Source organism: Corylus avellana, chromosome 2 (genome assembly GCF_965113065.1).
Source record: "Corylus avellana chromosome 2, dhCorAvel1.hap1.2, whole genome shotgun sequence".
Classification (NCBI taxonomy): Eukaryota; Viridiplantae; Streptophyta; class Magnoliopsida; order Fagales; family Betulaceae; genus Corylus; species Corylus avellana.
In genome coordinates this window covers 17499329-17523402 of record NC_142491.1, presented here as the reverse complement: position 1 = coordinate 17523402, position 24074 = coordinate 17499329, and the positions used below count along the sequence as shown (strand labels likewise).

The 24074-nt window shown below is 34.9% G+C and overlaps 1 pseudogene; it reads right to left on the bottom strand.

Annotated features, from left to right (window-relative positions):
- Positions 1-1645: 1645 nt before the first annotated feature.
- Positions 1646-5831, bottom strand: LOC132170501 (G-type lectin S-receptor-like serine/threonine-protein kinase B120; annotated as a pseudogene).
- Positions 5832-24074: the final 18243 nt, after the last annotated feature.

Here is a 24074-nt window from a genome sequence, read left to right as displayed (position 1 = left end):
CCAGAAAACATTGAAAAAAATAGAAAATAAATAAATAAAAATAAAAATAGTAGCTCAATATAAATGCTCTATCTAAACACGGCACGGATCAAAGAATCGAAGTTGAACTCTGTACTTTATGTTCAACTTTGATCCGCGCCGTGTAGAGGAATTTCCATGGCTATATATGGAAAGAATTTGGAGGAGGAAGGCTTGAAATTATATATGCAGTCGCACGAAGTCAGAGTGACGCAAAAATTTTGAGGAGGAATATAAGTGAATGAAGATAAGAAGATGAGCTGGAATCAAAACTGATTCCAGCTCATCTTCTTATCTTCATTCACTTATAAGGAAGGCTTGAAATATATGCAGTCACACGAAGTCAAAGTGACGCAAAAAAACAGGGGACCGAAGGAGGTGGCGTGAATAAAGGAGATGGGGGTATCGCAAGGATATGAGGGGGGAAGGAGTAATATATAAGGACTAAAGTCTAAAGTCCTTCCAAATATGATTTGTCATTTAAAGTCATGATAGATTAAAATTTAATAATGATTGTTTTAAATTCAATGGTAATTTTAAAAGACACATCACAATTATGAGGATTTTAGGAAGGCTAATCCTCCTTATATCATTACTCGGGGGAAGAGACTGGGTGTTACTCTTGACTTAGGTCAACTAGAGAAATATCTAAAAGGAAAGAAAAGGGGAAGGCTCTAGAACAAGTGAAAAACGGGTAGAGCCGTCAACTGTCCCACACGGATCTAATTTTTTGAAATTATAGATTCTTTAAGAAATTGGGTTAAATACTTTTTTGTCTCACGTGGTTTAACAATTTTATTTTTTGTCGTCTCAGCTTTATTTTGTATCACAAATAGTATGTCGATAATGACTAAAAATTGAGATGATACCTCTGTCTCCAAAATTTGACGGTAATTCACGTCAGCACTATTAAAAAATCGGCATGTGTCTATATACTTGATTAAAAATAAAAAAAAATAAAAAATAAAAACTAAAATGATTAAAAACATTAAAAAATTAAATTGAAAAAACAAAAATTAGAAAGGGGTGGCCGGCCTCCTTAGGGCATAATGGGAGTGGCCAACCACCGTCATTTTGTCCAAAATCTTGTTCACATAATTTGAAGATATTGTTCAAAATCTTCAAGAACATGTCGTTTTAGTTACAATGTCATGTTCACAAGAATTGTTTTTATGTGTAGTCAAATTAGTCATAATTTGGGTCTAAAACATTAACTATATGTATGTTTGAATTAGTTGTTAACGCTGTGTCTCTTACATGAATAAACATGAAAAGAAATAATCCAAGATTTCGGATTTCAACCCTTTTAGGCAGCCAATTAGTTTACTGGGGAGGGGAAGGAAATCAATAACTGATAATCTTTTAAAGACACCTGAAGTTGTTCATAATGAAAAATAACATGTGCATACTACAGGCTAGTGTTTACTAATGTAGTAGTACATCAAAGAAGACATACTTAGATCCCGTAAAAACTTACAAATTCTATCTTAATAGAATTATTGGCAACAAAACTAAAATGAATAAACTAAGACAACATTAGTGACAATTATGTAGCATATCAACATGCATATAATTAGGCAGAAAAGATTGCTTCTCCAACATTTCTTTTCTTTCACATAGGAATCAATCATCGGGCCACCATTGCTGAAATAGTTACACTATTTTTTGAGCAATTTTTTGCACTATCAACTCTTGAATATGTGTCCATCATATTTCGACCCGTGGAAAACGCTGGTTGCTTAGGTGTAGCTAGAGGTGCATGTTCATTGCTAATCATTGAGATTACATTAGACATGGTAGGTCGATGAGTCGGGCTTTCTTGGACACAAAGAAGGCCAATGTTAATGAATCTCAACATAATAGAAGTGTTAGAAGGATATCTTATTGTTGGCTCCATCAAGTCCAAACTTCGATCATCTCTCCACAACTCTCAAGCCTAGTTTCATTTCAAATAAGACTAAATTTAAGTACAAACTAATAGCATTTTAATTTAAAAGATTATTGTAAAACATGAGGAGTTTGGGAGAGTATAAAAGCTACATACGTACATATCTAAGAAGATTGAGTGACTCGTTGTTATAGAAGCTAGTGTTCTTCCTGCCGCTCACAATTTCTAACACTAATACTCCAAAGCTAAACACATCAGACTTTATTGAATACAAACCATCCATAGCATATTCGGGAGACATATAGCCACTACTTTCCAAAATTTAGTAAACAAACATATCAGTAGCTTGCTCAATGAATTTAGCTGGGAATTGAAAATCTCAAATGTAAAACAAGTCGCATACTTACAAAGTGCCAACAATTCGATTTGTGTTTGCTTGTTTTTCATTGCCTCCAACTATTCGAGCCATGCCAAAATATGATATTTTTTGATTCATTTCACTATCCAAGAGAATGTTACTATGTTTTAGATTTCTATGTATGATTCGTAACCTTGAATATTGATGAAGATAAAGAAACCCTTGAGCGATCCCTTCAATAATTTGTATGCGTGTCTCCCAACCTAACATCTTTTTCTTATTTTGATCTATTTAAATAATAAAACCAAGGAAATTAGTGCTTAAGAACCTAGAAACATATGAGAAAAAAAAAAAAAAATTATACACATATATATACATAAACATGCACTCACTAAAAAGGTAGAAGTCCAAACTTTTATTGGGCATGTACTCATATATTAATATCTTTTCATCTCGCTCGATACAACAACCTAAGAGCCTGACAAGATTTCTATGCTGAAGTTTTGCAATTAGTATTGTCTCATTTCTGAACTCTCCAATTCCCTGTCCAGATCTTTTTGAAAGCATCTTCACCGCAATTCCTTGTCCTCTAGCGCTCTAAGTAATTTTCCCTAAGAAGGAGAACCATAAACTCGTTAAACTTTCATGAAGGTTTACCATTAATGTAGTTTTTATTAATAGTGTTCAAAGCACGTTCATCAGGAAAATGTAGCATGCCTTGTAGACATGTCCAAAACCTCCTTCTCCAAGTTTATTCACAATTGAGAAATTATTTGATGCAGCTAATATGCTCTCAAAACTGAATAGTGGTAACTCAGCATCTTTCTTCTCTTGTTTCTTCGTATTATTTTCGGTGTTCATTCCATCATTGATTGTATGGAGTTCAATATCAAAATCAAATAGTAGTATATTATTACTTGAAGGGCTCTCTCCTGTTTGATCTAGAATGATAAGAATTTGTCACTATACATGGAAATGTAGTGTTTGGTAAGAGAAAATCAATTGAGCAATGCCACTATCTAAAGGTGAGTTTATTTAGTCATTTCCGCAAATAAGTAGTAATAATTTAGTAATTCATTCCCATTTGAGTGAAATGACCAAAGGTGAGTTTATTTAGTCATTTCCGCAAATAAGTAGTAATAATTTAGTAATTCATTCCCATTTGAGTGAAATGACCAAATAACTGCAAAGCTCCTTCCCAGAGACATGGTGAAGTTCATGGGGATCCATCACCAACTAGTGACAGCAATTAGAACAAGGACTTTCCTAAGAACAAGGACTTGTGACAATTTTCTTGTATGAGATTAAGGTAGACTTCCTTGTAATTTTTTTTAAGTGATTTCCATATACAATTAGAACATTTACCCTTAACCGATGCATTTGAGCTTTCCCTTGCAGGAAAAACAAATTGAGAGGCATAAAATAAGCCCTGTTGCAGGGACCAGCACAGCTACCCATACTTTCCATTTTTGGCCTGATTCTGATGACAATAATCACTATTAGTTAAACCATAATAGAGAATTAAGTATTAGTTCAGAACGAAAGACAACATATATAATTAAGTATTAGCTCAACCATACTTCTCATTCCACTCATCATACCTTTGGTACTTGGATCTGGATACTCATCAGCAGCAAGTCTGAGATAGATATCTTGTCCAATCTCACCACCATATGGAAGTTTAAGTAAGTTCAAAACTGCTCCTTCCCATATCGTACACCCACTCCTATTACAAGCATAAGCTGCGCAAGAACAATTTTCCATGCAAGCCAGTTCACATCTGCTAGCATTCAAGGCCAACTATGCTTTCGAATAAACAGGCAATCGCATGTTGATATTTCCAAGAACCAATCTTTTTTGACATTAGCATGCGTATTATTCTCACATTGCAAAGGAGATTTCCTCACACAACCGCCTGACCAATCATTTAGTCTGGTATCTTCCATCGAAAATGGTTCAAAACCTTTTAGACACTTACAAGGGTTTGAGAAATTGTCAGGGTATTGTACCACGCCAAATGCACCACACAAAGCATAGACATCAGATAGGTTCCTCGGTCCAGACCAAAATATAGTCCAAATGGAAACGCCAAACAGCCACACCAGTTCCCTAATCTGTCCTGTTTGGTCAATTCGATATCTTGCAAGGTTAGAAGGATTACGAAGAGAGTAAGTAAAATATCTCTCACTTTAATTTGTACTTGACACAAAAGTGTAGTTGAAGATAAAGCTCCTTTCAGAAAGTGAGCTGAGAGATGTTCCATTAATCCAAACTACCGAACTCCAATAGATTTGGGATCTGTTCCACTTTAAGAAAAACTGATTGCTTCCATTTGGGTTTAACCCCACCGAGAACAGACCAGGTGCTGGATCTTGTGAATTTTTCCATGAAATGAGTTGCTGTGGTTTTCCAGTAACCTTATTGTTCCGAACCTTCGCACCTGGGAGCAATGTATCGGTTGGATGGTTGAAACTCTCCCAAAATATAGAAGACGTGTTCGATCTACCTCTCAAAACAAAATTTCCCTCATCACCAAGTACTGCTTCAGTTATATTTGACTGGGGAAATGTCAAATTTGTTGACCAAACTGGGATCTCGGAAGAACCTTCAAAAAGAAGTAGATTGCCATTTTCTGGGAGGTAAAGTCTTGAGGAAGATGGGTCAGACAAAGGGTTTTCTCTGTTTGCTACCCAAACAACTTCCTCATGAAACCTTTTATACCATATGCCCAGGTAGATTTTTGATGAAGTGCCTGGTTTGAAGAAACCGAGCTCAAAAGTGCCACCTTTAGATACTATGGTCTCTCTCTCTGAATGAGAAAGAGAGTGACCTGGTGAAAGGGTATCAGCAGCTATGGAGAAGCATGCTCTGTAATAAGACATGATTGAAAGCAAGGCAAATAAGAGCCATGGCTGGTGATTAGTGGTCGTGCTACCCATCCCTCTCTAACTTGCAGTACCGCAGTTAGTAATTACAGAAAAATGCAATAGAGGAAGAAGGAAAAGGAGAAACAAACAAGAAAGAAAGAAAATAATACAAAGAAGAGCTCCAGGGAGTGTATCTGTAAGATTTGTGAGCCGCAGCCCATTCGGATTAGCTTTCTGATTGGCTTGCCTTTGTACTTTAATTTGAATCTTCCCAAGAAGGAACGCAGGCAAGAAAACGGACTTTCCTTGTGACAACGTTCACTTCCATGTACCGATTTTGAACATCACTTCAGCACAGTGGTGGAGACTAAGCACAAATTTCTCCAACGGCTATGAACGTGCGTACAGATAAGACATAAAGATCGATTATACAACATTTATTTTTTCTTTGAAATTAATACTTACACTATTTTGTTGAACAATTTCCTCCACCGTCAATTGTTGAATTTGTGTCCTTCATATTCCGGTCTTTGGTAAACGCCGGCAGTGAAGGGGCGGGCTGCGATTTTGGGAAAAAGAGAGAAGGTTGTGCTCCTCTTATACCAGCCAAATTTAAGGTTTTTTTCAGGGGGGAGAGAGCGGCGCAGAGAGAAAGCTTCTCGGATAAATTCAAGGCAAATCGTTAAGGTATAAAACCCAGTTGTTTTAGAGAGTTAAGGGAGTCAAGTCTTTGCTAGCCCAGTTGTACTTCATTTTTCCTTTGGATTGGTTTTTGTTTTTGTTTTTGTTTCTTTTTTCCTTTTTCAAAGTACATCAACTAAGAAACTACAACAAAGAACAACAAATTATGGACAACCCAACAAAAAGTTCCAAAACAATCACATCCGTAGCGCCTCAGATTTAAAATTCTTATTTAAAGAGATTATTTTGATGATAAATATTATTTTAATATTCATACTAGGTGTTGAAATAATGATACAATGTTGAAATCGCTCTGATACCATGCTGAAATAACTTTGATATCATGTTGAAATAATGATGTTGTGGGAATATTGAGCGGTAATCAAATTCTCTTGATTTGATTATAGTCTCAATATTTAATTACAATCAGCCCATAAATAAAGAATATTTGATATCAACATAATTATGGAATATACGAAAAATATTATATATTTTTTATATATTCTAACACTAGGTAAGAATTATGGAATTGAGGAAAATATGATGTTATATGAATATTATACAAAATAGTATGAGAAATTGGTAGATGGAATAGTACAAGAGATTGGTAGGTGGAATAGTGAATGAAATTGATAGATGGAATAATGGATGGAACTTGATGAATATTGGTTTAGGATTATTACGAGCCTTAATTTTATGAGAAAATTATATCCTAATTATTTGATTGGGTGATTTAAGAGATAGAATGATTTTTAATATGGCTAATATGTAGAGTGTGATTTAATAGTGAACGATTGATACATTGATAGTTTGAACTTTGAAGGGTAATGGGTCTTCTTTGGAGTCACAACATGGCTGGACCAGAATCGCGGAGCAAAGTGTATGAGAGTATCCAAAACCTTGACTCCAATTACCTGCTCCATCACTTTTCTTCTCTTCCTCAAATTTCTTCACAGCAGCCCCACCCTTCCAACTAGGGCTGGCAATTTTGACACGACCCGCGAACTCGACACGAACACGACACGAAGTTAACAGGTATTGGGTTTGGGCTTATCGGGTTCGGGTCTTAATCGGGTCTACCCGGTTAAGACACGATTAAATTCGTGTCTGGCGGGTCAACCCGTCGGGTTCGCGGGTCGACCCGCCAGACACATCTAATAAATGGGTCTAGCGGGTCAGTCGGGTCAACCGGGTCTGGCGGGTCAATCGGGTCTGACGGGTCAACTGGGTCTGGCGGGTCTGGCGGGTCTCGGGTGACCCGCCAAACCCATTTAATTTTTTTATTATTATTTATTATTATTATTATTATTATTATTATTATTATTATTTTTAATAAAAAAACCTATGTCTAAGTTCTAACTAAGTTAACCCTAACACTTACTGACTGACTCACGGCTTCATTTCACTCTTCACTTCACGACTTCACAGTTTTCACTTCACTAGCCTATTCCTTGTTTTTCCGTTACTTTTTCTATGTGGGTCTATATATTAAAACATTATCTTTTAAATCATTATTTATATATTAAAACATTATCTTTTAAAATTTTTTATTCTTCTTGGATGGTTAGGATAAATTTGACTAGTTCTTTGGCCTAAGAGATCCATTTATTAAATTATTTTTTCCAATTTTGATTAAGGTTTTTTTTTAAAAAAAACGGGTCGGGTTGGGTCGTGTCAGGTCGTGTCGTGTCTACCCGATATGACCCGATTATGCTAAACGGGTTAAGCGGGTCGTGTCGGGTTACCTGGATATTTTTCGTGTTATAATCGTGTCAGACCCGCTAACCCGTTTAGCTAAACGGGTCGTTTTCTTGTTTCGGGTAATCGGGTCGCGGGTCTTAACGGGTCCTAATCGGGTCTACCCGATTACCCGTTTTGCCAGCCCTACTTCCAACCAGTCCACCTTCTCTCATTTCTTTTTAGGGGGCTGCTAAGTGTCCCAAGGTTTTTTCCAAAAACCATCCCAAATGACTTGGCTGGCCCCATTTTCTTTAAAAAAATTTCATTCTCTCTCTCTCTTATGTCTCTCACTCTCTCCAATATTCGATCTGGACCGTTAATTTTCATCCAACGGTCTAGAACAATCAACTAATAATAAATTATTATTTATATTTTTTTTTTAAATCAAAATTTAAATAATTAAATAATTAAATATTAATAAAATAAAAATTCAACGAAATGGGGTGGCTGGCCACCACAGGTGGTGGCCGGCCACCCTTGTTGAGAGCAAAGGGTGGCTTCGGCCACCCCAGACTAATTGCATGGATGATTTATGATGGTGTTTTCTTGCTAGATGTAACAATATGTATATACTACAGAAGATGCAACCGTGTGTGTGTGTGTGTGTGTATATATATATATATATATATATATATTGTTATGGGTGGTTATTTATATATATATTTTTGTGTGCTTTCCGATTTCAATACAAAACATTTTTCAAAATGGGAACAATGAGTAAAACTATTTATGGTTGTGAATTTTACATGCTGGCCCCCTTTTGGGCTCATTCAGTTTTATTTCTTGTTCTTAGGTAAAGAGCAAGCTGGAATAGAAGGCCGAAATGAGGGCGGAAATAATTTATCTAATAATTTGTAATAAGCCTTATAGATCTTTGCAAAAAAAAAATTGTTGTAAAAGAAGAAAAGTGACAAACCTAGTTTTAACGGACTGGGGTGATACAACATCAATATAGGTAAACAAAAATTAAAAGGAAATGCATCAAATGAATTACGTGACCCTATAGATTTTTGGCACAAACACCAAAAAACCTGGTCACCAATTAACATGGTTAGACAAGGTATACTAGGGATGGCACATCCAAGAGGCACAAGAAGCCACACACCTCGAGAGGTCCATCAACCCATTATGAAGACCAACAAAGAAACAACTACAGTTGTGCACCCAAAAGAGAACCACAGCAGCAAAGAAGACACTAGTGACTGTTGAATCAAAGCTAACGAAAGGAAACACCAACACGAAGTCCATAGAACACTTTAGAATGATCTGCAACCAAATCGAGAGAGCACCATAGATGGTGGTGAGGGGATCAAAAGCCCTAAAACTACAAGAAAACAACACAAAAACAAAAACAAATACAAAAAACATCATCGGTTAAGGGCGGGGTGGGGGAAGGCAACATGGATGCAATTGAAGGTTGACGCGTGTAAGTCATTCACCAGTGCGTGGGACCACGCACTGGCAGTGGACTCCGGGAAGCAGTAAATGGCTTCAAGAGACTGGCAACAATGGCGGGAGGTGGCAGAGCAAGGGAAATTAGGAGTCACACATGACATAACACTGTCTTCGACGTGTGGTGGTTGGATGGAGATGAGGTTGGCGGTAGCTGGTAGTGGAGTGGCCTAGGAGCATGGTGGAGTGGCACGTGTAACTGTGTAAGGTTGTGGCTTCCTAAAATGGACATATCTGATTTTGGAAAAACCAAATCCAAAGATTTCAAGAAGGTGGCAAATCCGAGGTTAGGAAAGGATAGAAGAGGCAATGACTAGATGATCTACCATGGACGAGGAGATGACGGAGCTGTTGAAAAACATGATAAATCGCCAAAGTCAATGGATAGGGCCTCTGATGAGGCAAGTAGGGCCTTCAAAGAAGCGGTTGGAGCCTCAAAAGAGGCAAGAAAGGCAAGGGAGAGGAGGAATAGGAGATTAGAGGTGGTAGTTTAAGGGTGATATGGGTACATTCCCAAAATGTTTTAAAGAGGTCTTTTTTTTTTTTTTTTTGTTATAGTTGTGATATTATATAAAAATAAAATTAGTTTTAAATGTTTTATATTTTAATTTATTTCTTAATGCTTTTGCTTTTTTCTTTAAAAAAAAAAAAAAAAAAAAAAAGAAGAAAAGTTGTTCTAAAAACCGTTGCCAAACGGGTCGTGAGTCATTATTATCTTTATATTTTTCTTCTTTTCTATTTTGCCTGATTACAAAATTATATATATATATATATATATATTATCTTTATATTTCCAAAGATTGTGGACCATATGCCAAAATATTTGTTTTATTATGTGAAAGACGTTATACAATTATCACCACAATATGGTCTAATCTTCTTCGATCACCTTTATTCAATGTTAACACGAGAATTATCTAGAGAGGCAATTTCATGGGTGATTGGAGATCTTTTTCGTTTTGGTTTTATTCATCATCAAAATAAATTTTAATGTTGAGAGGTTTTGTAGAGTCAAGTTGTCAAGTCTGACCATAGGAAAATGAAGAAGATGGGTAGGAAAATCCTTCACCTATCAGTAGATTCTTTGACTATGCAATTTCCCAAATCACAGACCAATTATCACATGAGTAACGCTACAAGTCTTTTTTGTGTTATTCTTGTATCTCTCTAAAAATGATGTGGTTCTTAAAATCATTATTAGGTATATGATTGATCATTATTGAACTTTGATCACATTATAATTTTAAAAATTACCTAATTTTTGGAATAATACAAAAGAGACATAAAGGACTTCTAGAATTATTCATTACCACATAAGTACCCCCACTTGCTCTAATCTCAGCCTGCATTAATACAAGTCTTCTATATCCAATTTCCAAGTCAACTACTACCAAGTTAAACTCATCAGAAACTATAAATGTTATGTAGTGAAGAAAGTAAGGCTAGCAATTTTGACACGACCCGCGAACCCGACACGAATACGACACGAAAAAACAGGTATTAGGTTTGGCCTTATTGGGTTCGGGTCTTAATCAGGTCTACCTGTTTAAGATTCGGTTAATTTCGTGTTTGGCGGGTCTACCCGACGGGTCGACCCACCAGACCCGGTTACTGTTCGGGCCTGGCAGGTACTAACTGGGTCTAACGGGTACCCACCAGACCCGGTTAAAAAAAAAAAAAAAAGTAAAAAGTAAAAACAATGAGCATATTTGTAGTGTTTCATAATTCATATCCTTGATTACATGGGATGGATCATGGATCCTTCAAGACTTCAAGTAGACAACATCGGGCATAATGGCCCATGGGAACCTAATTTGTAATGGATCTAATGATGATGTAGTTTTGAGTTTTGTTTCTTTTTTCTTTATTATTTTGTTTTTGTTAGCTTTATTATTATTATTTACTTATTCTTTATTGCTATGATGGAAATGTCGTGGGAAATCTAATTTGATCCATATTCATTTCACATATGCACCATTATATATATATATCTCTGTGTGTGTGTGAAATTTAATATGAACAGTAAAACAGAGAACATCTAGATTGGTCATCATAGCAGAAACTAAAATCATTATTGCATTACATGGAATTATGGAAATGGACTATCTAATATTCTAATATGTATAGAGTTGAATACATGGAATTATGGAAATGGACTATCTAATATTCTAATATGTACGTATAGAGTTGAAAATTGGTAATTTTTTGAATGTTTTTATTAACAATTGTATTGGTATTCATGTATTATTATTACAAATAAAATAAAAAATAAAAAAATTAGGGTTTAAGGTTTTTAGCGTGCCGGGTCGGGTCGAGGCGGGTTACCTGTTAAAAGAACTGGTCGTGTCTACGCGATATGACCCATCTATTGCAAATGGGTCGTGTCGGGTTACCCGGCTATTTCTGTGTCATAATCATGTCAGACCCGGTTACCCGTTTAGCAAAACGGGTCGTGTTTATGTTTTGGCTAATCATGTAACGAGAACCCGCAAGTCGTAATCGGGTCATATCAGGTACTTGTTTTGCCAGCCCTAGAAGAAAGAAGGAAACAAGTTATTCAAACACGTTATTTTTGTTGATTTCACTTTATTCATCCTATTTTTGGTTATTTAAATAATTTGTAAACAAGACAATCTTTTTTTTTTCATATTTTTTAAATTCACGTTTAAAAACTCTATTTTATTCATATTTTTTTAAAAAAAAAATAGGTGTACTTTTTAAACACATGTTTCCAGTCAACACAGCAATTTGAAAATTGAAAATTGAAAGCACACATTTTTATTCATTATTACCTATCCCTATACTAAATATAAAAAGGAAAATTGAAAGCACACGTTTTTATTCATTATTATTTATCCCTATTGCTGAAATCGAGCCGATCCAAGTCGAGCTTTAGGATTTCATGATTAGCTCATTTACGAAGATGTTTATTTGAGTCAAGATCAAGTTCGAGCCAAGCTATGAAATGCGTGTTCAAGCTCGGCTCGTTCAAAGTTTGGGCGAGCTCGAGCTCTGTTAAGAATATAATAGATATTATTCTAAGGTTATTTACCTCCTTATGGATTCTAGGGTTTCCTTAGCCTACCAGGTTTACCTTTCTTTAGTCTACAAGTATAACATCCCCAGTCCGTTAAGACTGAGTTTGCCACTTTTCTTCTTTTTCAACAAAAATTCTTGCAAAGATCTATAAGGTCTATCAGAGTACTTGATTTTAAAAGATACAATAAATACGTAAATCATTTTCTTCAAGAGATTTTATTACAAGCGGAATTAGAAAACATTAGATTTTAGTTGCGGAATATCATATCATTACAATAACTTATATGAAAAGACTTTGAAAATTAATAATTATTCCCACCCCATTCCGGCCTCCTATTCCAGCATCCTTTCTACCTGAAAACAAGAAATAAAACTGAATGAGCCCAAAGGGGGCCCAGCAAGTAAAATCCACAACCATAAATAGTTTTACTCCTTGTTCTCAGTTTTGAAAATCGTTTTCACAAATAAATATAATTCTAGCCATAATAATATCTGTATGTACGGTTGCATCTCCCGTAACATATACATACTATTACATCTAGTAATAGATCATCGTTGTAAATCATCTTTATAAATCATCATCATAATGCATCATTATAAATAATCTTTTGTAAATCATCATAGCATATCATCGTTGAAAATATAGTATCATTTTCTCATAATAGGGCCCATGTACACTATTACCCCTGTGCACGAGGGTTGCGGGTCCTTGTGACCATGGCACTGAACTGTGGCCACAGCCATGCCCGACCGTCAATTAACTCTTTCTTGGTGCACTCAACGGTCTAGTTGATGGAATACCACCTTCTGGCATAGCCTCCTTCAGTGGTTTCGCCTCCATCCGAGTATCGGTACCGAACTCTCATCTTATCTTATCTTGGGGCCAAAAATACTCTCCTCCATACATGTGCCCTCATTTCATAAACATTTATCTCATCTCTTGTACTTTTCTTTGTACTTCTTTTGATGCATCTTAGGGCAACATGTAGGAGGGTTTATCATCATTTTTCTTTCTTATAATCATCATCATTTCTCAACTTTCTTTTCTTAAAATAGAAACTTTTCCAAATATAAACTTGTTGTGCTTAAAAAGCATTTAAAGAAATATAAACTTTCTAAATAATTCTTTTAGAAATCCTTCATGCATGCAACATATCTCCATGACAGGTAAATAAAATAATCATTTACAATTTGATACAAGAATATATAAATAGCATGACATGAAGTAATTTTAGAAGGGGTAGTGAATTTACTTACCTCTAGACTGAAGCTAAAAGTGGTATGAAGGAATCTAGTTGCTCCAATATGACTAACACCACTAGTATATCTTTTGAAACTAATTTCTAAAGTCCGCTATCTCTTGTGTTCTTTCTTTCTTGTAGCGCTTAGTCTCGCCCTTTCTCTCTCTGTTCTGAGTAAACACTCTTAGAAAGAAGAAAGACCGAGTAAAAAGAGGAAGAAGGAAGAATATATGCAAGAGATGGGAGAGGAGATGAGTGGTGAAAATTGTGAAGGAGAAGAGCTCTATTTATAGGAGAAAATCAAATACTATTCTACCTTCAATTTACAATTATACCCTCATTTTACTATTTCACCAACCCTATTCTATTTCACCAACCCTATACTATTCTACCTTCAATTTACAATTATACCCTCATTCTATCTTCAATTTACAATTATACCCTCATTTTACTATTTCACCAACCCTATACTATTTCACCAATCCTATACTATTTCACCAACCCTATACTATTCTACCTTCAATTTACAATTATACCCTCATTCTATCTTCAATTTACAATTATACCCTCATTTTACTATTTCACCAACCCTATACTATTTCACCAACCCTATACTATTTCACCAACCCTATACTATTCTACCTTCAATTTACAATTATACCCTCATTCTATCTTCAATTTACAATTATACCTTCATTTTACTATTTCACCAACCCTATACTATTTCACCAATTACCATTCTCTAATTACCACTCTCATAAATTTTCCAAGAATTAAAATCCTTAGCTACAATGGATATTAAAATAACATCATTATCAAAATAATCTATTTAAATAGCTTTGAAAATTCTGGGACACTACAATCTTCCCTCCTTATTAGAATTTCGTCCTCGAAATTAAAACCTATAATATTATCGTCCAATCTTCAAGTTGAGGGATTCAGATAATATTCCTTTCAATCCTTCATCAAAGCTTACTCTCTTTTATCATATTGAAATTCCATCTCCTTCTTCTATGAGTAAATCTTATTCACAGTCTAAAGTCTCAATTTCTGCAATCATTCATCAATTCACACTAAAATCTTACCTCAAAATCTTTTCCATTGTTTCTTTCCAACCTCAATAACAACAATCGAGTTATTCATCAACAGTCTACAATCAAGGTTTAAACATCAAATTAATAAATCATGTGATCAATAGTTCATACCTCCAAACATCATAGTCCTCATTTCAAGCCTGCAATAATTCTCTCGATCTAATTTAATCAATCTTATCAAAAAGGTGTAAAAATCATCCCCGCCTATATTCTCTTTAGTATCTCAGTATTCCAAATCATGCATACGAAATTTTAATATGATGCTCTAATAATTATTAACTTCTCACCATCATAAATCTGTAAAAGTAAATAGCACCAACATTCTACAGTTTATATTTCCAAAAACATCATTACATGAATATACCTCAGAAGTGACATCATAATTCGATTCATTCTAAATACACAACCGTTTCTATTTTCTCATCTCAACTTTTGTGTTGATGCTACAATATCAGCGAAAATCTTTCAGTACTACATCTTTACTTGATAAATCATAACTCAACAATAGAAACTCGTAATTATGATTTCAACTCAAACGAAATACACGATTACATCAAATGTAAGATTCTCATCCATTCTTGACTAATACATACTGTGCTTTGCTGCGTTCTAGAGATGAAATTGATAAGCAAGCAAAGTAGGATATGGGTAAGTTTCCAAGCTGGATGTTCCAAAGTACACATGCTATGATTTCTCTCCCTTGGGTCTTGCAAGGTCAAGAAGAGAAAAGAGAGAAAGATAGTCCTGTTGCTTTCTAGAAATGAAGATTTGAAAAGCATTTCAGGACATGGCATATATGTGAGACTTTCAAAATACCCACATCGGATGCTCTCTCTCTTCTGTCATTTATGGAGACTGAGAAGAAAAGGGAGATATTTAGCCTGAGAAGCATGATCAAGGATAATCTTGCTTCCTCAGGACATGATCAACGATAATCTTGCTTCAATGGTTTACTACTGAGAGTATAAGGAGTTGGGTTTGTGAATCAAGTCGTGAGGCTGCATTTTTCTCTTGAGGATACGCTCAACTAGGAGGAAAAGTCGAGCTTTCATTGTATGGAAGGTCATTAGAAGATTTCAGGTGAAGGAGTATGATCAGAAGGCATGCGTTGCAATGGAGAAGGAGGTGTGAATTTATATGAAGGGTTTCTGGATAATGAACGAGCGCGTGGTGCGCGTTGGCATGACAATTCATTCAGTTGCCCACGCATGGTATTCGAAGTCGTTGATTGAACAGTGGGTTTGAAAAATGAGCTCAGTCGAATTTATGACAGGAGACAAGATCCTACTTCCACGGGATCTTTTGACAAAATTTCCATCGCGGCCCGAGGTCGCCTAACGCTTTGTTGTTTACTGTTTATTTCACTTGAAGTGAAAAATTTCTTTAAAGCCACTCGTCTGCTACTTCCAGAAACTTCAAAAAATTCTCTTCAGTTTCTGACGCTCAGTCTCTTCTCAATACTTCATCTCTCCCAAATTCTTCGTATTCTCAACTATTTTTCCTTACTCTCCTAAATATGGGAGCATCATCATCATCCGTTAACAACATCGATTTGAATGTTGCTCCTGCAACACAATCTATTGTTATGCCTAACGTGCAACTGGACGTGCCTGCTATTTCCCCTGAAGTGCCTGCTATACCTTCCGTTGTACCTGTTGCACACCCTAATGAACTTGCTACCTATCCTGATGTCTGGCAGCCAACTTTTGTCTTTGACAATCGTCCTATCACTATTCACGATTCTGCCATGCTCCATGATTCTACTGCTGTAGCAGTGGCCAAAGGTTTTGTAATTCCACGGGATCAAACATTCTTAGCGGATAGGTCGGATACTGATGCTATTAATAATTCATTGGCATTCAGTATCCAAGGTGCTGCTTCAGTTTCTGACATGGCACAACGTTTGAGTGCCAGAAATGTTGAGCTGAAAGTCTCAAGAAACCAAATCGGGGTCTTACAGCGACTGCTCAAATACTACAAACGAAAACACGTGGATTTGAAGCAGGAGAATACTCAGCTGAAAAAGATGATGTTATCCTACGCAGAATACTTGGGACCAAAGATGCTAGAAATGGAGAAGAATACCGAACGTCTCCAGCGACAGCACGAAAAACTCCGGGTCGATGTTCAGGGGTATTGCAAGTCTCTCCGCACACGCTCTAGTCAGGTACCTCATTATAAATAAATATTCCCTTTGATAATTCAATTAATATAAATATATACGATTCTGCTCATACTAGGTTTTCTCTATGCAGAAATAATTTTCCTGGAGCAGCTCTGAGGAATCATCTGCTCATCATTACCACGTGTCTCTTTATGCAACAAATTCCTCTTCTTCTTTTTTTCTTTTTTTTTTTTTTTTTGATGGACACTGGTATGTAATATTATAAGGAGCTTGTTCTCCAAACATTTCTTTTCGTAATCATTCAGTACTCATTCAATATTCATTATATAATCATCCTGTCATTATAATAACTTCATTTAAACAAACAATCTGTTCAACAAGTTAATCACTCAATAAAACAATTAAGTATGCACCATCACATGTTATCAACCTCTAGAATACTTTAATATCATTGAACATATATCTTATAAGAGAAATTTAGATCATGTCACTATATTATATCACTGTATTATATTGTCTTTCAACTCTTGCCTTTATGCTTCAATTTACCTCAAGAATAATAATCCATTATCTTTACTTAGTAAAAGAAAATTATATCAAAAGCTTTGGCATGTAACTAAAATTTCTCATAATTTCATATCCACTAATGCCTCAAAATTTAAATATTATCCACAACCTAGGAGCACTAATTCATCCTCAAAACTTAAGCATCACTTCAATATAATTTACCTCAATTACAGAAAACCTAGCACCTCAAATTCTAAGAATCACCTCAAAGATTTCGTGAATTGTACCTTAAAGTCATCACAATCATTTGAAAATATCAAAATCCTTAAACCACAACTTTATATCTCAAAATATCTTATAGATTCTAGGGTATACCTTATTTGCATTTATCCCTGCAATACTTAGGCATTCACTTCATCCCACTACGTAATCCTTATTCATCAATCCATATATTACAACATCAATCATAGTATCATTATTGTCATCAATCAAACCTTAGCCATTACCAAAAACTCATATAAACTATTATATCATTAATTCAGTTCAAGAATCATTTCACCACCGACCTCCATAAGACAATTCGTTACCAAGTCACTCACACAATTTGTCTCACAACCTAAATCAATAAAACCATTTTGTCACCAAATTAATTTCACAAATTAGCTCGCAACCTAAATCTATAAAATCATCATACGATTTTGAAATCATGATCAATAATCTTTTCTAAATCCTCGAGACACCTTAAAATATACCCTTATCAATCGATACTCTAGAAAACTGCCGCAAATCCAAATAGGCAGATACTATAGATCACAACCTATCTATAAAATAAAAATTTATCACCGTCATTAACATGATCACAATAATAAAATCCTCCAAATTAATCACACTAAGATGATTTTTTTTTTTTTTTTTTTTTTTTAACAAAAAAAATTAACCATTAGAAAAATGCTCATGCATCATTTATTAGAGACCACACAACAATGCACACTCTACTTGGCCGGAATGTGGCTTCTCATTAACCCCCCAAATTTTTTTTTTTTTTTTTTTTTATTATTTTTGAAAAGTCTGCCAGAACCTTATAACCTTTGCTCTGATACCAAAATTATAACATCCCCAGTCCGTTAAGACTGAGTTTGCCACTTTTCTTCTTTTTCAACAAAAATTCTTGCAAAGATCTATAAGGTCTATCAGAGTACTTGATTTTAAAAGATACAATAAATACGTAAATCATTTTCTTCAAGAGATTTTATTACAAGCGGAATTAGAAAACATTAGATTTTAGTTGCGGAATATCATATCATTACAATAACTTATATGAAAAGACTTTGAAAATTAATAATTATTCCCACCCCATTCCGGCCTCCTATTCCAGCATCCTTTCTACCTGAAAACAAGAAATAAAACTGAATGAGCCCAAAGGGGGCCCAGCAAGTAAAATCCACAACCATAAATAGTTTTACTCCTTGTTCTCAGTTTTGAAAATCGTTTTCACAAATAAATATAATTCTAGCCATAATAATATCTGTATGTACGGTTGCATCTCCCGTAACATATACATACTATTACATCTAGTAATAGATCATCGTTGTAAATCATCTTTATAAATCATCATCATAATGCATCATTATAAATAATCTTTTGTAAATCATCATAGCATATCATCGTTGAAAATATAGTATCATTTTCTCATAATAGGGCCCATGTACACTATTACCCCTGTGCACGAGGGTTGCGGGTCCTTGTGACCATGGCACTGAACTGTGGCCACAGCCATGCCCGACCGTCAATTAACTCTTTCTTGGTGCACTCAACGGTCTAGTTGATGGAATACCACCTTCTGGCATAGCCTCCTTCAGTGGTTTCGCCTCCATCCGAGTATCGGTACCGAACTCTCATCTTATCTTATCTTGGGGCCAAAAATACTCTCCTCCATACATGTGCCCTCATTTCATAAACATTTATCTCATCTCTTGTACTTTTCTTTGTACTTCTTTTGATGCATCTTAGGGCAACATGTAGGAGGGTTTATCATCATTTTTCTTTCTTATAATCATCATCATTTCTCAACTTTCTTTTCTTAAAATAGAAACTTTTCCAAATATAAACTTGTTGTGCTTAAAAAGCATTTAAAGAAATATAAACTTTCTAAATAATTCTTTTAGAAATCCTTCATGCATGCAACATATCTCCATGACAGGTAAATAAAATAATCATTTACAATTTGATACAAGAATATATAAATAGCATGACATGAAGTAATTTTAGAAGGGGTAGTGAATTTACTTACCTCTAGACTGAAGCTAAAAGTGGTATGAAGGAATCTAGTTGCTCCAATATGACTAACACCACTAGTATATCTTTTGAAACTAATTTCTAAAGCCCGCTATCTCTTGTGTTCTTTCTTTCTTGTAGCGCTTAGTCTCGCCCTTTCTCTCTCTGTTCTGAGTAAACACTCTTAGAAAGAAGAAAGACCGAGTAAAAAGAGGAAGAAGGAAGAATATATGCAAGAGATGGGAGAGGAGATGAGTGGTGAAAATTGTGAAGGAGAAGAGCTCTATTTATAGGAGAAAATCAAATACTATTCTACCTTCAATTTACAATTATACCCTCATTTTACTATTTCACCAACCCTATTCTATTTCACCAACCCTATACTATTCTACCTTCAATTTACAATTATACCCTCATTCTATCTTCAATTTACAATTATACCCTCATTTTACTATTTCACCAACCCTATACTATTTCACCAATCCTATACTATTTCACCAACCCTATACTATTCTACCTTCAATTTACAATTATACCCTCATTCTATCTTCAATTTACAATTATACCCTCATTTTACTATTTCACCAACCCTATACTATTTCACCAACCCTATACTATTTCACCAACCCTATACTATTCTACCTTCAATTTACAATTATACCCTCATTCTATCTTCAATTTACAATTATACCTTCATTTTACTATTTCACCAACCCTATACTATTTCACCAATTACCATTCTCTAATTACCACTCTCATAAATTTTCCAAGAATTAAAATCCTTAGCTACAATGGATATTAAAATAACATCATTATCAAAATAATCTATTTAAATAGCTTTGAAAATTCTGGGACACTACAATCTTCCCTCCTTATTAGAATTTCGTCCTCGAAATTAAAACCTATAATATTATCGTCCAATCTTCAAGTTGAGGGATTCAGATAATATTCCTTTCAATCCTTCATCAAAGCTTACTCTCTTTTATCATATTGAAATTCCATCTCCTTCTTCTATGAGTAAATCTTATTCACAGTCTAAAGTCTCAATTTCTGCAATCATTCATCAATTCACACTAAAATCTTACCTCAAAATCTTTTCCATTGTTTCTTTCCAACCTCAATAACAACAATCGAGTTATTCATCAACAGTCTACAATCAAGGTTTAAACATCAAATTAATAAATCATGTGATCAATAGTTCATACCTCCAAACATCATAGTCCTCATTTCAAGCCTGCAATAATTCTCTCGATCTAATTTAATCAATCTTATCAAAAAGGTGTAAAAATCATCCCCGCCTATATTCTCTTTAGTATCTCAGTATTCCAAATCATGCATACGAAATTTTAATATGATGCTCTAATAATTATTAACTTCTCACCATCATAAATCTGTAAAAGTAAATAGCACCAACATTCTACAGTTTATATTTCCAAAAACATCATTACATGAATATACCTCAGAAGTGACATCATAATTCGATTCATTCTAAATACACAACCGTTTCTATTTTCTCATCTCAACTTTTGTGTTGATGCTACAATATCAGCGAAAATCTTTCAGTACTACATCTTTACTTGATAAATCATAACTCAACAATAGAAACTCGTAATTATGATTTCAACTCAAACGAAATACACGATTACATCAAATGTAAGATTCTCATCCATTCTTGACTAATACATACTGTGCTTTGCTGCGTTCTAGAGATGAAATTGATAAGCAAGCAAAGTAGGATATGGGTAAGTTTCCAAGCTGGATGTTCCAAAGTACACATGCTATGATTTCTCTCCCTTGGGTCTTGCAAGGTCAAGAAGAGAAAAGAGAGAAAGATAGTCCTGTTGCTTTCTAGAAATGAAGATTTGAAAAGCATTTCAGGACATGGCATATATGTGAGACTTTCAAAATACCCACATCGGATGCTCTCTCTCTTCTGTCATTTATGGAGACTGAGAAGAAAAGGGAGATATTTAGCCTGAGAAGCATGATCAAGGATAATCTTGCTTCCTCAGGACATGATCAACGATAATCTTGCTTCAATGGTTTACTACTGAGAGTATAAGGAGTTGGGTTTGTGAATCAAGTCGTGAGGCTGCATTTTTCTCTTGAGGATACGCTCAACTAGGAGGAAAAGTCGAGCTTTCATTGTATGGAAGGTCATTAGAAGATTTCAGGTGAAGGAGTATGATCAGAAGGCATGCGTTGCAATGGAGAAGGAGGTGTGAATTTATATGAAGGGTTTCTGGATAATGAACGAGCGCGTGGTGCGCGTTGGCATGACAATTCATTCAGTTGCCCACGCATGGTATTCGAAGTCGTTGATTGAACAGTGGGTTTGAAAAATGAGCTCAGTCGAATTTATGACAGGAGACAAGATCCTACTTCCACGGGATCTTTTGACAAAATTTCCATCGCGGCCCGAGGTCGCCTAACGCTTTGTTGTTTACTGTTTATTTCACTTGAAGTGAAAAATTTCTTTAAAGCCACTCGTCTGCTACTTCCAGAAACTTCAAAAAATTCTCTTCAGTTTCTGACGCTCAGTCTCTTCTCAATACTTCATCTCTCCCAAATTCTTCGTATTCTCAACTATTTTTCCTTACTCTCCTAAATATGGGAGCATCATCATCATCCGTTAACAACATCGATTTGAATGTTGCTCCTGCAACACAATCTATTGTTATGCCTAACGTGCAACTGGACGTGCCTGCTATTTCCCCTGAAGTGCCTGCTATACCTTCCGTTGTACCTGTTGCACACCCTAATGAACTTGCTACCTATCCTGATGTCTGGCAGCCAACTTTTGTCTTTGACAATCGTCCTATCACTATTCACGATTCTGCCATGCTCCATGATTCTACTGCTGTAGCAGTGGCCAAAGGTTTTGTAATTCCACGGGATCAAACATTCTTAGCGGATAGGTCGGATACTGATGCTATTAATAATTCATTGGCATTCAGTATCCAAGGTGCTGCTTCAGTTTCTGACATGGCACAACGTTTGAGTGCCAGAAATGTTGAGCTGAAAGTCTCAAGAAACCAAATCGGGGTCTTACAGCGACTGCTCAAATACTACAAACGAAAACACGTGGATTTGAAGCAGGAGAATACTCAGCTGAAAAAGATGATGTTATCCTACGCAGAATACTTGGGACCAAAGATGCTAGAAATGGAGAAGAATACCGAACGTCTCCAGCGACAGCACGAAAAACTCCGGGTCGATGTTCAGGGGTATTGCAAGTCTCTCCGCACACGCTCTAGTCAGGTACCTCATTATAAATAAATATTCCCTTTGATAATTCAATTAATATAAATATATACGATTCTGCTCATACTAGGTTTTCTCTATGCAGAAATAATTTTCCTGGAGCAGCTCTGAGGAATCATCTGCTCATCATTACCACGTGTCTCTTTATGCAACAAATTCCTCTTCTTCTTTTTTTCTTTTTTTTTTTTTTTTTGATGGACACTGGTATGTAATATTATAAGGAGCTTGTTCTCCAAACATTTCTTTTCGTAATCATTCAGTACTCATTCAATATTCATTATATAATCATCCTGTCATTATAATAACTTCATTTAAACAAACAATCTGTTCAACAAGTTAATCACTCAATAAAACAATTAAGTATGCACCATCACATGTTATCAACCTCTAGAATACTTTAATATCATTGAACATATATCTTATAAGAGAAATTTAGATCATGTCACTATATTATATCACTGTATTATATTGTCTTTCAACTCTTGCCTTTATGCTTCAATTTACCTCAAGAATAATAATCCATTATCTTTACTTAGTAAAAGAAAATTATATCAAAAGCTTTGGCATGTAACTAAAATTTCTCATAATTTCATATCCACTAATGCCTCAAAATTTAAATATTATCCACAACCTAGGAGCACTAATTCATCCTCAAAACTTAAGCATCACTTCAATATAATTTACCTCAATTACAGAAAACCTAGCACCTCAAATTCTAAGAATCACCTCAAAGATTTCGTGAATTGTACCTTAAAGTCATCACAATCATTTGAAAATATCAAAATCCTTAAACCACAACTTTATATCTCAAAATATCTTATAGATTCTAGGGTATACCTTATTTGCATTTATCCCTGCAATACTTAGGCATTCACTTCATGCCACTACGTAATCCTTATTCATCAATCCATATATTACAACATCAATCATAGTATCATTATTGTCATCAATCAAACCTTAGCCATTACCAAAAACTCATATAAACTATTATATCATTAATTCAGTTCAAGAATCATTTCACCACCGACCTCCATAAGACAATTCGTTACCAAGTCACTCACACAATTTGTCTCACAACCTAAATCAATAAAACCATTTTGTCACCAAATTAATTTCACAAATTAGCTCGCAACCTAAATCTATAAAATCATCATACGATTTTGAAATCATGATCAATAATCTTTTCTAAATCCTCGAGACACCTTAAAATATACCCTTATCAATCGATACTCTAGAAAACTGCCGCAAATCCAAATAGGCAGATACTATAGATCACAACCTATCTATAAAATAAAAATTTATCACCGTCATTAACATGATCACAATAATAAAATCCTCCAAATTAATCACACTAAGATGATTTTTTTTTTTTTTTTTTTTTTTTAACAAAAAAAATTAACCATTAGAAAAATGCTCATGCATCATTTATTAGAGACCACACAACAATGCACACTCTACTTGGCCGGAATGTGGCTTCTCATTAACCCCCCAAATTTTTTTTTTTTTTTTTTTTATTATTTTTGAAA